Source organism: Coptis chinensis, chromosome 6, assembly GCF_015680905.1.
Source record: "Coptis chinensis isolate HL-2020 chromosome 6, ASM1568090v1, whole genome shotgun sequence".
Classification (NCBI taxonomy): Eukaryota; Viridiplantae; Streptophyta; class Magnoliopsida; order Ranunculales; family Ranunculaceae; genus Coptis; species Coptis chinensis.
The window spans coordinates 47813732-47824212 of record NC_141461.1 but is presented as its reverse complement, the minus strand read 5'-3'; the positions used below and the strand labels follow the sequence as shown (position 1 = coordinate 47824212).

General features: G+C 40.1%; 1 pseudogene across 1 annotated transcript; it reads left to right on the top strand.

Annotated features, from left to right (window-relative positions):
- Positions 1-9015: 9015 nt before the first annotated feature.
- Positions 9016-10140, top strand: LOC147493323 (uncharacterized; annotated as a pseudogene). The gene is made up of 2 exons (XR_015199498.1): positions 9016-9258; positions 9766-10140. The product of XR_015199498.1 is annotated as an uncharacterized LOC147493323 (transcript).
- The last annotated feature ends 341 nt before the right edge of the window (positions 10141-10481 follow it).

Genomic DNA, 10481 nt, shown 5'->3' with positions numbered 1-10481 from the left:
GCCAAAAACTCCTTCGTGTACCTCGCGCATGACTTGGTTGGTGAGGTCGGGGGAGAGGCAACGTAGGTGAGGCCCTAGGAATGATCTCTTATAGAGATCATCCCTAATGAGGGTGAATCTTGGTACCTTTGCCAGTAGTCACCTTGCCGCGTTCTTACCCTTTGGGAGTGTCCCTTCCTTAAGGTAAGACCTGTACGGATCTATCCAGTTTGATATGGTGGATGGAATGACACAGATTATGGTAACACTAGATGCATGGATACTGGGAATGTCCTAAAACTCTATAGGTATGGAGCGAGACTCACTGTTGCGCAACATTGAGGCAACATATGCCAGCGCATCTGTGTGTCGATTATCGGATCGGGGTAGTTGATTAAATTGAATATTAACTTACTCTGAAGACCCCTTACTAGTTCTAGGTATATTCCCATTCGTTCATCTTTGGCTTCATAGCCTCTATTAGCCTAGAACACAACCAGCTGGGACTCACTAAAAATAGTTAGGTGTGTTACGCCTAGGTCTAGAGCCATTGTGATGCTTGCAAGGGCCGCCTCATATTCAGCTTCGTTGTTAAAGGCATTCCAACCTAGCCGAATGGATTTCTCTAGTCGCATGTTGTCAAGAGTAACTAAAATAGCTCCAATTCCTACACCTATCTCATTTAAAGATCCATCCACAAATAGGCGCCAGCCAGAATGTGGCTCCTAGGGGTCTGGTCGCTCAACTCGGGATTCTAGCAGGGTACTATCATCTGAACCCGGGAGCATTGAATCGTACCCAGTGTATGTCATTGGGAAATCTCCTACGAATTTTGCCAGAGCCTGGCCTTTCTCAGAGATTTGTGGGACGTAGATTATATCATACTCTGACAATTGCACAGACCATTTAGCTAACCTTCTTGACTTGTTCGGTCTTTCCAGAACTGATTGTAGTTGGTATTTTGAGATCACTCTGATAGTATGAGACTGGAAGTATGGTCGTAGTTTCTCTGCTGCAAAAATGAGAGCTAACGTAACTCTTTCGAGTTTAGGATACCTTGTTTTTTCTAGTAGAAGCGTTCGACTTAAGAAATAGATAGTTTTTTCAACCTTCTTCTTGTCCGCGCGTATCAACACAAAACTGATTCTAAGGCAGATGAAAAGAGATAAAGACCCAGAACTTCTCCATCTGTTGGTTTGGCAAGGATTGGTGGTGATCTAAGGTACGTCTTGAGTTGGTCGAATGCTTTTTGGCAGTCTTCCATCCAAGCAAATGGGATGTTCTTTCACAGCAATTGGAACAGAGGCCTGCACTTATCTGAACTCTTGGAAATGAACCTGTTCAAAGATGCCAACCTGCCTGTAAGCTTTTGGACCTCTTTCATGTTTTTAGGTGAAGACATTTCTATAAGAGCCCATATCTGATCTGGGTTTGCTTTTATTCAGCGCTTAGTAACTAGATAACCAAAAAATTTCCCTGATGAGATAACAAAAGCGCATTTCGCTAGGTTGAGTTTCATATGATACTCTCACAGAAAATCAAATGCTCATTTCAGGTGGGTGAGATGGTCTCCACATCTTAAACTCTTGATCAAGGGGTCATCCACGTACACCTCCATAATATCACCTATCAGTCCCTCGAACTTATGTGGCGCCCGCATTTTTCAGTCTGAATGGCATAACCTGGTAGTAGAATATGCCATCCTTGATTGTGAAACTAGTATGCTTGTGGTCTTCATCATACAATGGGATCTAGTTGTAGTTGGACGTTCCATCTGTGAATGACAACAATTCATGCCCAGCTGTTACATCCACCAATTTGTCAATTCGTGGCAGAGGGTAACTGTTATTTAGACACAAATGGTTCAGGTTTGTAAAGTCGATACAGATTCTCCATGACCCGGCCCATTCTTTTTTCAAAATGGGATAATATTAGAAATATAGGTTAGGAAGTTGATTTCCTTGATAAAATTAGCTGCCTTCAGCTTTTGGACCTCGGGTTTCACTACTTTGGATCTGTTAGTACCTATTTTCCTTGGCTTCTACTTGGTTACTACCGTATCGCTGCAAACATTTAGCTGGTGGCACACCACATGGGGGTGAATTCCTGGCATTTTATAAATTGACCAAACAAATACATCTTTGTGTTATTGGAGAAAGTGTATTAGAGCTTGGTGCTCTTCAGAACTCAACAAGGTGCCAATGAAAGTGGTTCTAGGCGTGCTTCCTCCCACAATTTCCACTTCCTCTAAGGGCTCCAGTGAGGGGGGTCCTCCCTCTCTCTTGGGACCAGGTCTTGGAGAAGAGGATCCAACTGTAATTACTATTTGGTAGGTTGCCCCACATCCATTGGTTCAAAAGGGAGTGGGGACTGCTTTGTCGCCAGAGCATAGTATGTTTTGGCAGTCACCTGATCTCCTCTGATTGTCTCGATTTTCCCATTATGTGGGAATTTTAGACATTGGTGATAGGTGCTGGGAACAGCGCGGAGTCTATGTAGCTAGGTTCTACCTAGGATCATATGATAAGGTATGTTAGCTTTTACCACAACAAAATTTATGATGAGGGTTACTGGACCAGTGGCTACGGGTAGTTGGACCTCCCCAACTGTTAGGGTTTTGTCTCCACTGAATCCATACAGGTTGGAGTGAGTGGCGACCATCTTTGAGTCAAGAATCTATAGTTTTTTTATTGCATCATAGTATAACACATCTGCCAAACTCCCTGGATCAACCAATATGCGATGCAAATCGTAATCTCCAAAAAGAAATGTAAGAACCAACACGTCCTCATACGGACTCTGGATGTCGAGACAGTCGACTTCAGTGAACATGATGAGTAGATCTTTGTGGTGCAATGTGTTGACCTTATTGCAATCCGCAGTCAATTTGCTGTTCATGATTCTCATTTGCTTTGCGACATGCATTTGGCATCACGCACCCTTCTCTGTGACCTGTCTACTCTGGTTGCTTGCCTTTCCTGAGATCATGTTGATCTGAACGCGACCATTGAGTGGTACAGTTTTTTGGGGATCCTGAATGGATGTGTTGATCTCCTCGGGTTGCATCGCATTCGCCTGCTCATGTGCTATGAATTGTTTCAAGTACCCCCTCTCAATCAGATCCTGGAGTTCATTTTTCATGGTCATTGTAGACACCCCATTTTTGCAACCCAGGCATAATTCATTCATGATTTTACCTTGAATTAAATATGATAATATAAGGTGATTTGCTTTCTAGAGTCTTCTTTTCTATATCAAACTTATTTCTTTTCATCTTATTTTAGCATCTTTAGACTCTCCCCCATCATGTTCTAGCTATGGCTGAAGTTTCGTTGCTTTCTGAGTTTTGAGCTGAAAATGACCAAAATGCCCCTGTAAGGCTTTGGAGCCCAAATCTCGTTTTTTCTGCTCTTTCTTTGGATGAGATTATTTCCTGTTTGAATTCCCCTTGAAAAATCCTTCGAAATGGGTACAAGCTTTCCTAGGTTCCTTTTGGATTTCAGAAACCCTAATCTTGCCCTATCCCGTTTCAGCCCGTTGTGCGCACTGTTGAGTGCAATGATTTTTTGGAGTAAGATTTCGACCCAAGGGTATTTTTAAGAGTTCATGGACCTTCCTAATGGATTAATTAACATTTTTTGTGAAGATGAACTTGCCTAATTTTGACCCGGTCAAAGGAAATTTGCAGCATTGAAAATATGGTCAAAATATGCTTTTTTGTGGATTTTGGACTTGTGTTCGTGGGCTGTGGATCCATCTCGAGTTGGACCTTTTCATTAGGGTTTATAGCCCATTTTCAAGCCTCCAAAAATCTAGAGAGCCTTCCTTAATTTGTTTGATTTGATTTGATCCCTAAAATCAAGAATATTCTAGAGAATATGCCATTTTGGAGCCAAGTTTGGAAACTCTGGATTATGGGCTCATTGAGGATGTGTAGGGCTTGTTTGTTTGCCCTAATCCATCTAAAATATCCAAAGATCAAGGGCCAAGATCGCACCCCTTATCCCACCTCTTGAATCAAGGGCCAGATTTAGGAGGTGCAACCAGAAAGAGATCAAGCCATTGGATTTTTCTTCATCAATACTCAGCCATTGGATCAAACTCATTACCATATTGAAATCCATCTCAAAAAGCTATAAATATGGGTCTCATTCACCCACAAAAAACAATCTAGAGCAAGCTAGAGCTAGGAATTCAGAGTTAATAATCTGGACCTAGTTATTCAGAGCTAATAGCCTTCTTTTCTTCAGTGTTCTTCATTTTTTTTTTTTTCTAGTTCTTCATTTTAGACTTCTTTTCTTCTCGTCGATCTTGAGTAGAAACTTCTTTTCACCAAAAGTTGTTTTTTCCTCAAATCACCTGTTTCAATCTAAAAATCACAATTGTCAATTCAAGATCAAGTTTATCATCAATCAATCAATCAATCTACAATCAAGTATGAGGCAACATTCCAAACAAGGTGACATCTTTCTTTTCTCTTTTATTTCCTTTAGCATTGCATATTAGGTTTTTTTTAGCATATAGTTATTAGTTTTTTAAATAATTTAGTGAAGATCATCCAATTTGATAGATTAATTTTTCAAGCTTTCTTCATTTGCCTATCTTAACATGTTACACCTCAAGAAAAGTAAGGCTGGTTTTACCAGGCGAGTGTGGGTGCCTAACACCTTCCCATATCATATCTTGACTCCCGAACCCAATAATCATCTAGTTTCGAGGGCTAGTCCTTCACATAGGTTTTACCTAACTTTTCCTTAATAAAGTTAGTGGCGAATCTAAAATTAATTGCATTGACCTAGGTACACATTTTTTGTCGCATCTGATCATCTGAGGCCACAGTTACGTGACCCCTTACTCTTATGGAATTCTGATGGGAAGTTCATTTGGTCTCGGTACCCAGGGAACTTGGCCTGAGTGGAGTCGGTCATTTGAGGTAGCTCTAGTTCTTGATCAAGTCTAGGATCTCGTCTGGCATTTTGTTTAGAGGAGCAAAGTTTCTATCCATTGAAGGAAAAGCTTCTTCAACTCCTTCTACCCGTGGCTTCTTCTGTGATTTTCCATCCCCGTTGCTTGCTAAATTCTGGTACTGCCCTTTTGGCATTCACCCTTTTGATGGGGATTCAGCCCTTTGGTGACCACGATGGCGACCTCTCTTAGGCTTTGGAGGTGAGGAGTTCCCTTGCCCCTCTCGTGGGACTACAGGGGTTCCCCGATTAGTCTTCTTTGCTTCCTGACATCTATTCAGGACATCCTCCTCCCACCCTGTATGAGTTTCGACTCTGTCTAGAGGAGTTCCTCCAAATCACGGGGTGGTTTCTTAGAGAGGGGCCCGAATAAGGCGTTGTTTTCATCCAACCCTTGTTTGAAAGCTATTATAGCAGTCTGTTTGTCACATGACTCTATCTGGATCAAAATTTCCATAAAGTGCTGCATATATGATCTCAATACTTCTCCATCCTTTTTCCTAATGTTGAACAGTGCATCGATCCGTTTCGGTTAGTGCTTATTGCACGAGTATCTGTCGATAAAGGTTCTAAACAACTCTTTTGAGGACCTGATCTGCCGCTCAGGTAACTTGTGGTATCACTAGTGTGTGGATCTAGACAGGGAAGCTTTGAACTCTTGACACATGATGTGGTCATATCTTTCGTACTGTCCCATGGTGGTTCGATATCTGAATACATGATCTACTAGATCTGACTTGCCACTGAAAATATTGAACTTTGGTTGTCTATAACCGCGGGGATAGGGTTTTTTCATCACTCGTGGTGAGAAAGGAGATCTGCCTGCCCCCATTATAGCGGATTGAACAAGGGAGTCTTGCATTTTTCTTCCTTTACCAGTCATCTTATGCATCTGACGGATCAGGTCATTTTTATCAGTCACCCATGCACTTTATTTGTTAGAAACTTTTTTGTTATGAATTCTTTTTCGATGTCGAGGGTTGACATCGCGATCCTGGTCAGTTGACTCTGATTCTTTAGCTAAATCCGAGTGTTCATCTGAACTACTGTACTATGATTCTGATGGCTCATGTTGAACTGGATCCCACGCCTTAGGTTCCTGACCCGACCGCCCTCTGGAAGGCCGTCACCATCGAGATCAATGTGCGCCTCCTTCCCGTGTCAGATTGATACAACTGCCTCAACAGCTGTACTTCTCGCTCAAGGTTGCTTCTTTGATGTTCTAGAGTCTATACCGCTTGGCTTGCTTGAGCAGACCCTGGGTTGGTCAGAGTAGCATTCTCACCATTCTGACGTTCTCCTTGAGCGTCATTGTTAGTGCCTGCATCGGGAGCGACTAGTCTGTTGGTGCTAGTTACCTATCTTCGAAGGGGAATATTCACATCGTAATGATAGACATTCTCCCCTTCTTCAGGTATCTCGTGTTCCTCTTCTCTGACAGCGATACTGTGGGTGGTAGCGCCACCTTCTGTTTTCTTAGTTCCTGCCATCACAACGTTAAGAGTTTTTAATTTTAAATTGTTCGACCGAACGAATGTTACTTGCTTTCGGTCCCCACATACGACACTAAAGGATGTAGGGGATTTTCTGAGTATCCTCTTATCCTCCTCTGTGCCTTATGATGTAGAACTTTTAGATAGTGATGGAGAAGGGATGAGATGATTTAATGTTCAGGGTTGAACGCTTTGCGGCTACCTACGTATCTCCTTATTTATTTAGAAGAATCAAACCCTATTGCACGTACTTCTTAAGAGGGAATTCCTATTGCTTATATAGGAGGAACCTTGGGAGTCCTAGGGTTAGGGTTAACCTTATCGCTTGTGAGTTCCCTTCCATCTTTGGACTTTGCCTTCCTATTAGGAATCATCTCTTTATGGAAGTCTGAATCTGGACCATATCTTATTAGAGGTAGATTTCCTTGTTGGTCATAATAACCCATTGCATATGGGAAGATTAGGTCCAAAAGGTAACTAGTAATTATATGTCATTCTGATTCCTTCCTTATCATTAGGGTTTGCCCTATTCAGTTTCCTTCTGTTCAGGAATTGTCCTTATCAATTCTTAACGACTTAGAGAACTATTATATTCAGAGGCGGTTCGTCACGTGACTAGCACATGCTTACAAAACGGTCATGATAAACACGCGCGAGATTACTTATTCCCATAACTAATCCGATGGTTCTCATCTTATTCTGAGTATCCATAGTTGAAGTTGTTATATAGTGGAGTATGGGCTTCAATAAAGTATGAAGTTGAAGTTCATCCTAAATTGTTTGGAGTTTGAATGTGGGAGTACATTGAAGAAGAAGGAAGGTAGACTCTTATTGTAGAACTTGTGCAGTTTTAAGCTAATGAAGACATGAAAACATAAGTTGTTTAAGGTGGAAATGGCATGAAAACATTGAAAGAAAGCATTTAAGTAAAGATTGAAACAAAGAACAACAAGATAAAATTGATTGAAATAAGCAAAAATAACACGAATTAAAAGAAAGCAATAAAGAACAATAAAGTAAAAAACTTGAATTGAAAAACAATAACTAAATCCTACAAACCAAATGGTTTGGACCTTAAAACAATGGATGTTTTCTCTCTCCCTAACTTTTAGATTATATACCTTACTTTTGTCTTTTATTGATTTGCCCTCCTCTATTACTTTAGAGACACCTCACTCTTCACTTCACTTTTGCCTTTTGTTTTGCTTTTTGATATCTTCTTGACCAAGGTAGGTTTTTGAGAATGCTATATTTTAAGATAAGGGCCTCCATCTCTGGTCTGCTGAGTTGAGGGATTTGACCATTGACTTTGACTTTTTTAGCACTTTTCCATAGCAGCTTCTGGTCTTTATAATGAGCATGATTAAAGCTCCTTTAGGTGCTAAGATGTAGCTTTTATGATAAGTAGACTGAAATTCTCTGTAACTAAAAAAATACAATAAAAGTTATGAGTTGTCTTTTCATTAAATGTAAGATGGGCTGTAATACAGTAATATAAGAGTAATAAAACGCACATTTGGGAGTTGATCACCACCCCCAAATAGCATCTTGCTTGTCCTCAAGCAAGGATGAGAGAAAACACTAAGATCATAATGCACATGAGTTATTTATTATAAGTTATACTAATCTCGTTTCACAGAATGCGATTGCATTGACCATATACAACAAGGCCTTAAATCACTAGGAATTCCCCACTACTAAAAAAAAAGGTTTTTATCTCGGTTATAAAATTAGCCTTATCTCGGTTCTGCTGATAAGAGAGATAATATGTCCTGTAAATGAGATAATATGTCCCATAACTTAGGTACTAACTCTGAGTATAAATATGTTATCTCGCCTCTTACTTAACCAAGATAAAATATATGGATTTTACCACTGGTGGTATGGAACTGATATAATAGGAAATTTCATTTATCTCACCATTGTGGAACTGATATAATAGGAAATTTCATTTATCTCACCATTGTAGAACTGATATAATAGGAAATTTAATTTATCTCACATTGAACTGATATAATTGATATTAAACCAAATATCTCGGCACTCAAATGATATAATTGTTATTATACCAAATATCTTGAAATAAATTTGCCAAAGAAAACAGAAATCCCAAAAAAATAAAAGTCCCAAAAAAATAGAAGTCCCGCTCTACAGTACTCTGCATCTCTCATGACTAGCACGAACTCACGATGGCAACTGCCGTTCTAATCCCAACTATCTCGCCTCTTCACTATCTCTTCGTGTATATTGGCCCTCTTTACCTCTCGCACCAACTCAGAAACGATTTCCACTACCCATTTCAACTCCACAGATAGGTCGCAACTTCACCGTTTTCAAGACGGAGTGAAGCTGATGATCAAATAATCAATCTCTCGCAGATGGATGAGGTGGTGACTGGAAAACCCGTCATCTCTGGCATCTCAGTAAAGAAAGACCATCAGGCAGGTAATAATCTATTTATTTTGCAAGCTTCACGTATTTTTTGTATTGACTTACGTGATTAGTTGACAACTTTTCTTGTAATCCACTTTGTTTCTAGTGTATATACTTTGTCTGATATTTAAATTGAATGTCTTTCAATGCTGAGACTCATTATTTCTTTTATCGATATATACCACTCGGACTCTGCTGAAAATCTCAAGGTACTTTATTTGCAATATGCAAAGTTGGAGGAGGATTATGGTCTTGCGAAGCGTGCAATGAAGGTCCATAATCAGGCTGCAAAGACTGTTCCCAATAATGAGAAGATGAGCATGTATGAAATTTACATTGCTCGTGCTGCTGAGATCTTTGGTGTCCCCAAAACAAGAGAGATCTATGAGGTAACGTCTATTCACTTCTACCTTATTTAGTTGATGCAAACATCTTCATGTATCTTCTTTGAATATTTTGCTAATATTCTGGATGTCTAAAAATGTAAACCAGCTTCAATTTTTTCTTGGGCCTTGTCATGTAGGTACTTTGTGACACAAATTTCCTAGTTCCATAAAACAAACCTGATAAATATTCATGAAATTTGTAAAGCATTGCCTTTCCTCATTCATATCATATTGCTGTGTTGGGATTTCGCCAATTGCCCAAGATTCAAAACAGCTCCGTCCCCCCCCCCCCCTAACAAACCCCCGTGGTAGTTTTCAACTTTTCATATTGCATTGGGCTTTGGCCAATGGCCGAAGCTCTCAGATATGATGATCTGTTTCTTTATACGAAATCATGTTTGCTTCTTTCTTGCATGTGGCTGGTGCATTATGGTGTGGGTGTCAGTCTTTTGCTATGACATTTTTCATCTTGCTAACTGTGACTAATAGTGTTTTTTGTATTTCTTACAGCAAGCAATTGAATCTGGGCTACCGGATAAAGATGTTAAAGTTATATGCATGAAGTATGCCAAACTGGAGAAGAGCTTGGGAGAGATTGATCGAGCTCGAGCAATATATAATTTCTCGTCTCAATATGCTGATCCAAGGTTTGATGCTGATTTTTGGACAAAGTGGCACGACTTTGAGGTGCAGCATGATAACGAGGACACATTTAGGGAGATGCTCCGGATGAAGCGCAGTGTGTCTGCTAGCTACAACCAGGTTTGTTTATACTCCATTTGGATCTGTAACGTAAACGAAACAGAAATTTGCTACGATGATTTAATTGGTAAGCATATCCTTGTTAGCGTCGTGGCATAATAGATTCGATCTCATCGTAAAAGAATAGGATCAGATTATCCACCACGGATGATAATGAACACTATTGGATGGTCCCAACTCCCATCCATCTTAATCCCTTTCTTTTTTATCCCATCACTAAAATACATTTCCGGCAGCGTGGTGAGTAAAATGGATGTTATGACAATCTTTCTCATGACACCTTTCTCCTGAATTGCTCCGGTTATATATTTAGGGTGGATCGGATCAACCATTATGTTCGATTCGACTACATAGGTTTTAAAATCGGTGTAAAGGCATCTTCCTTGTCGGATATCTTTGATTCCTCGACTAACCTTCTTTTCCTCACTATTTTCATCTTCTTGCGGACACATTTTATTCTCACG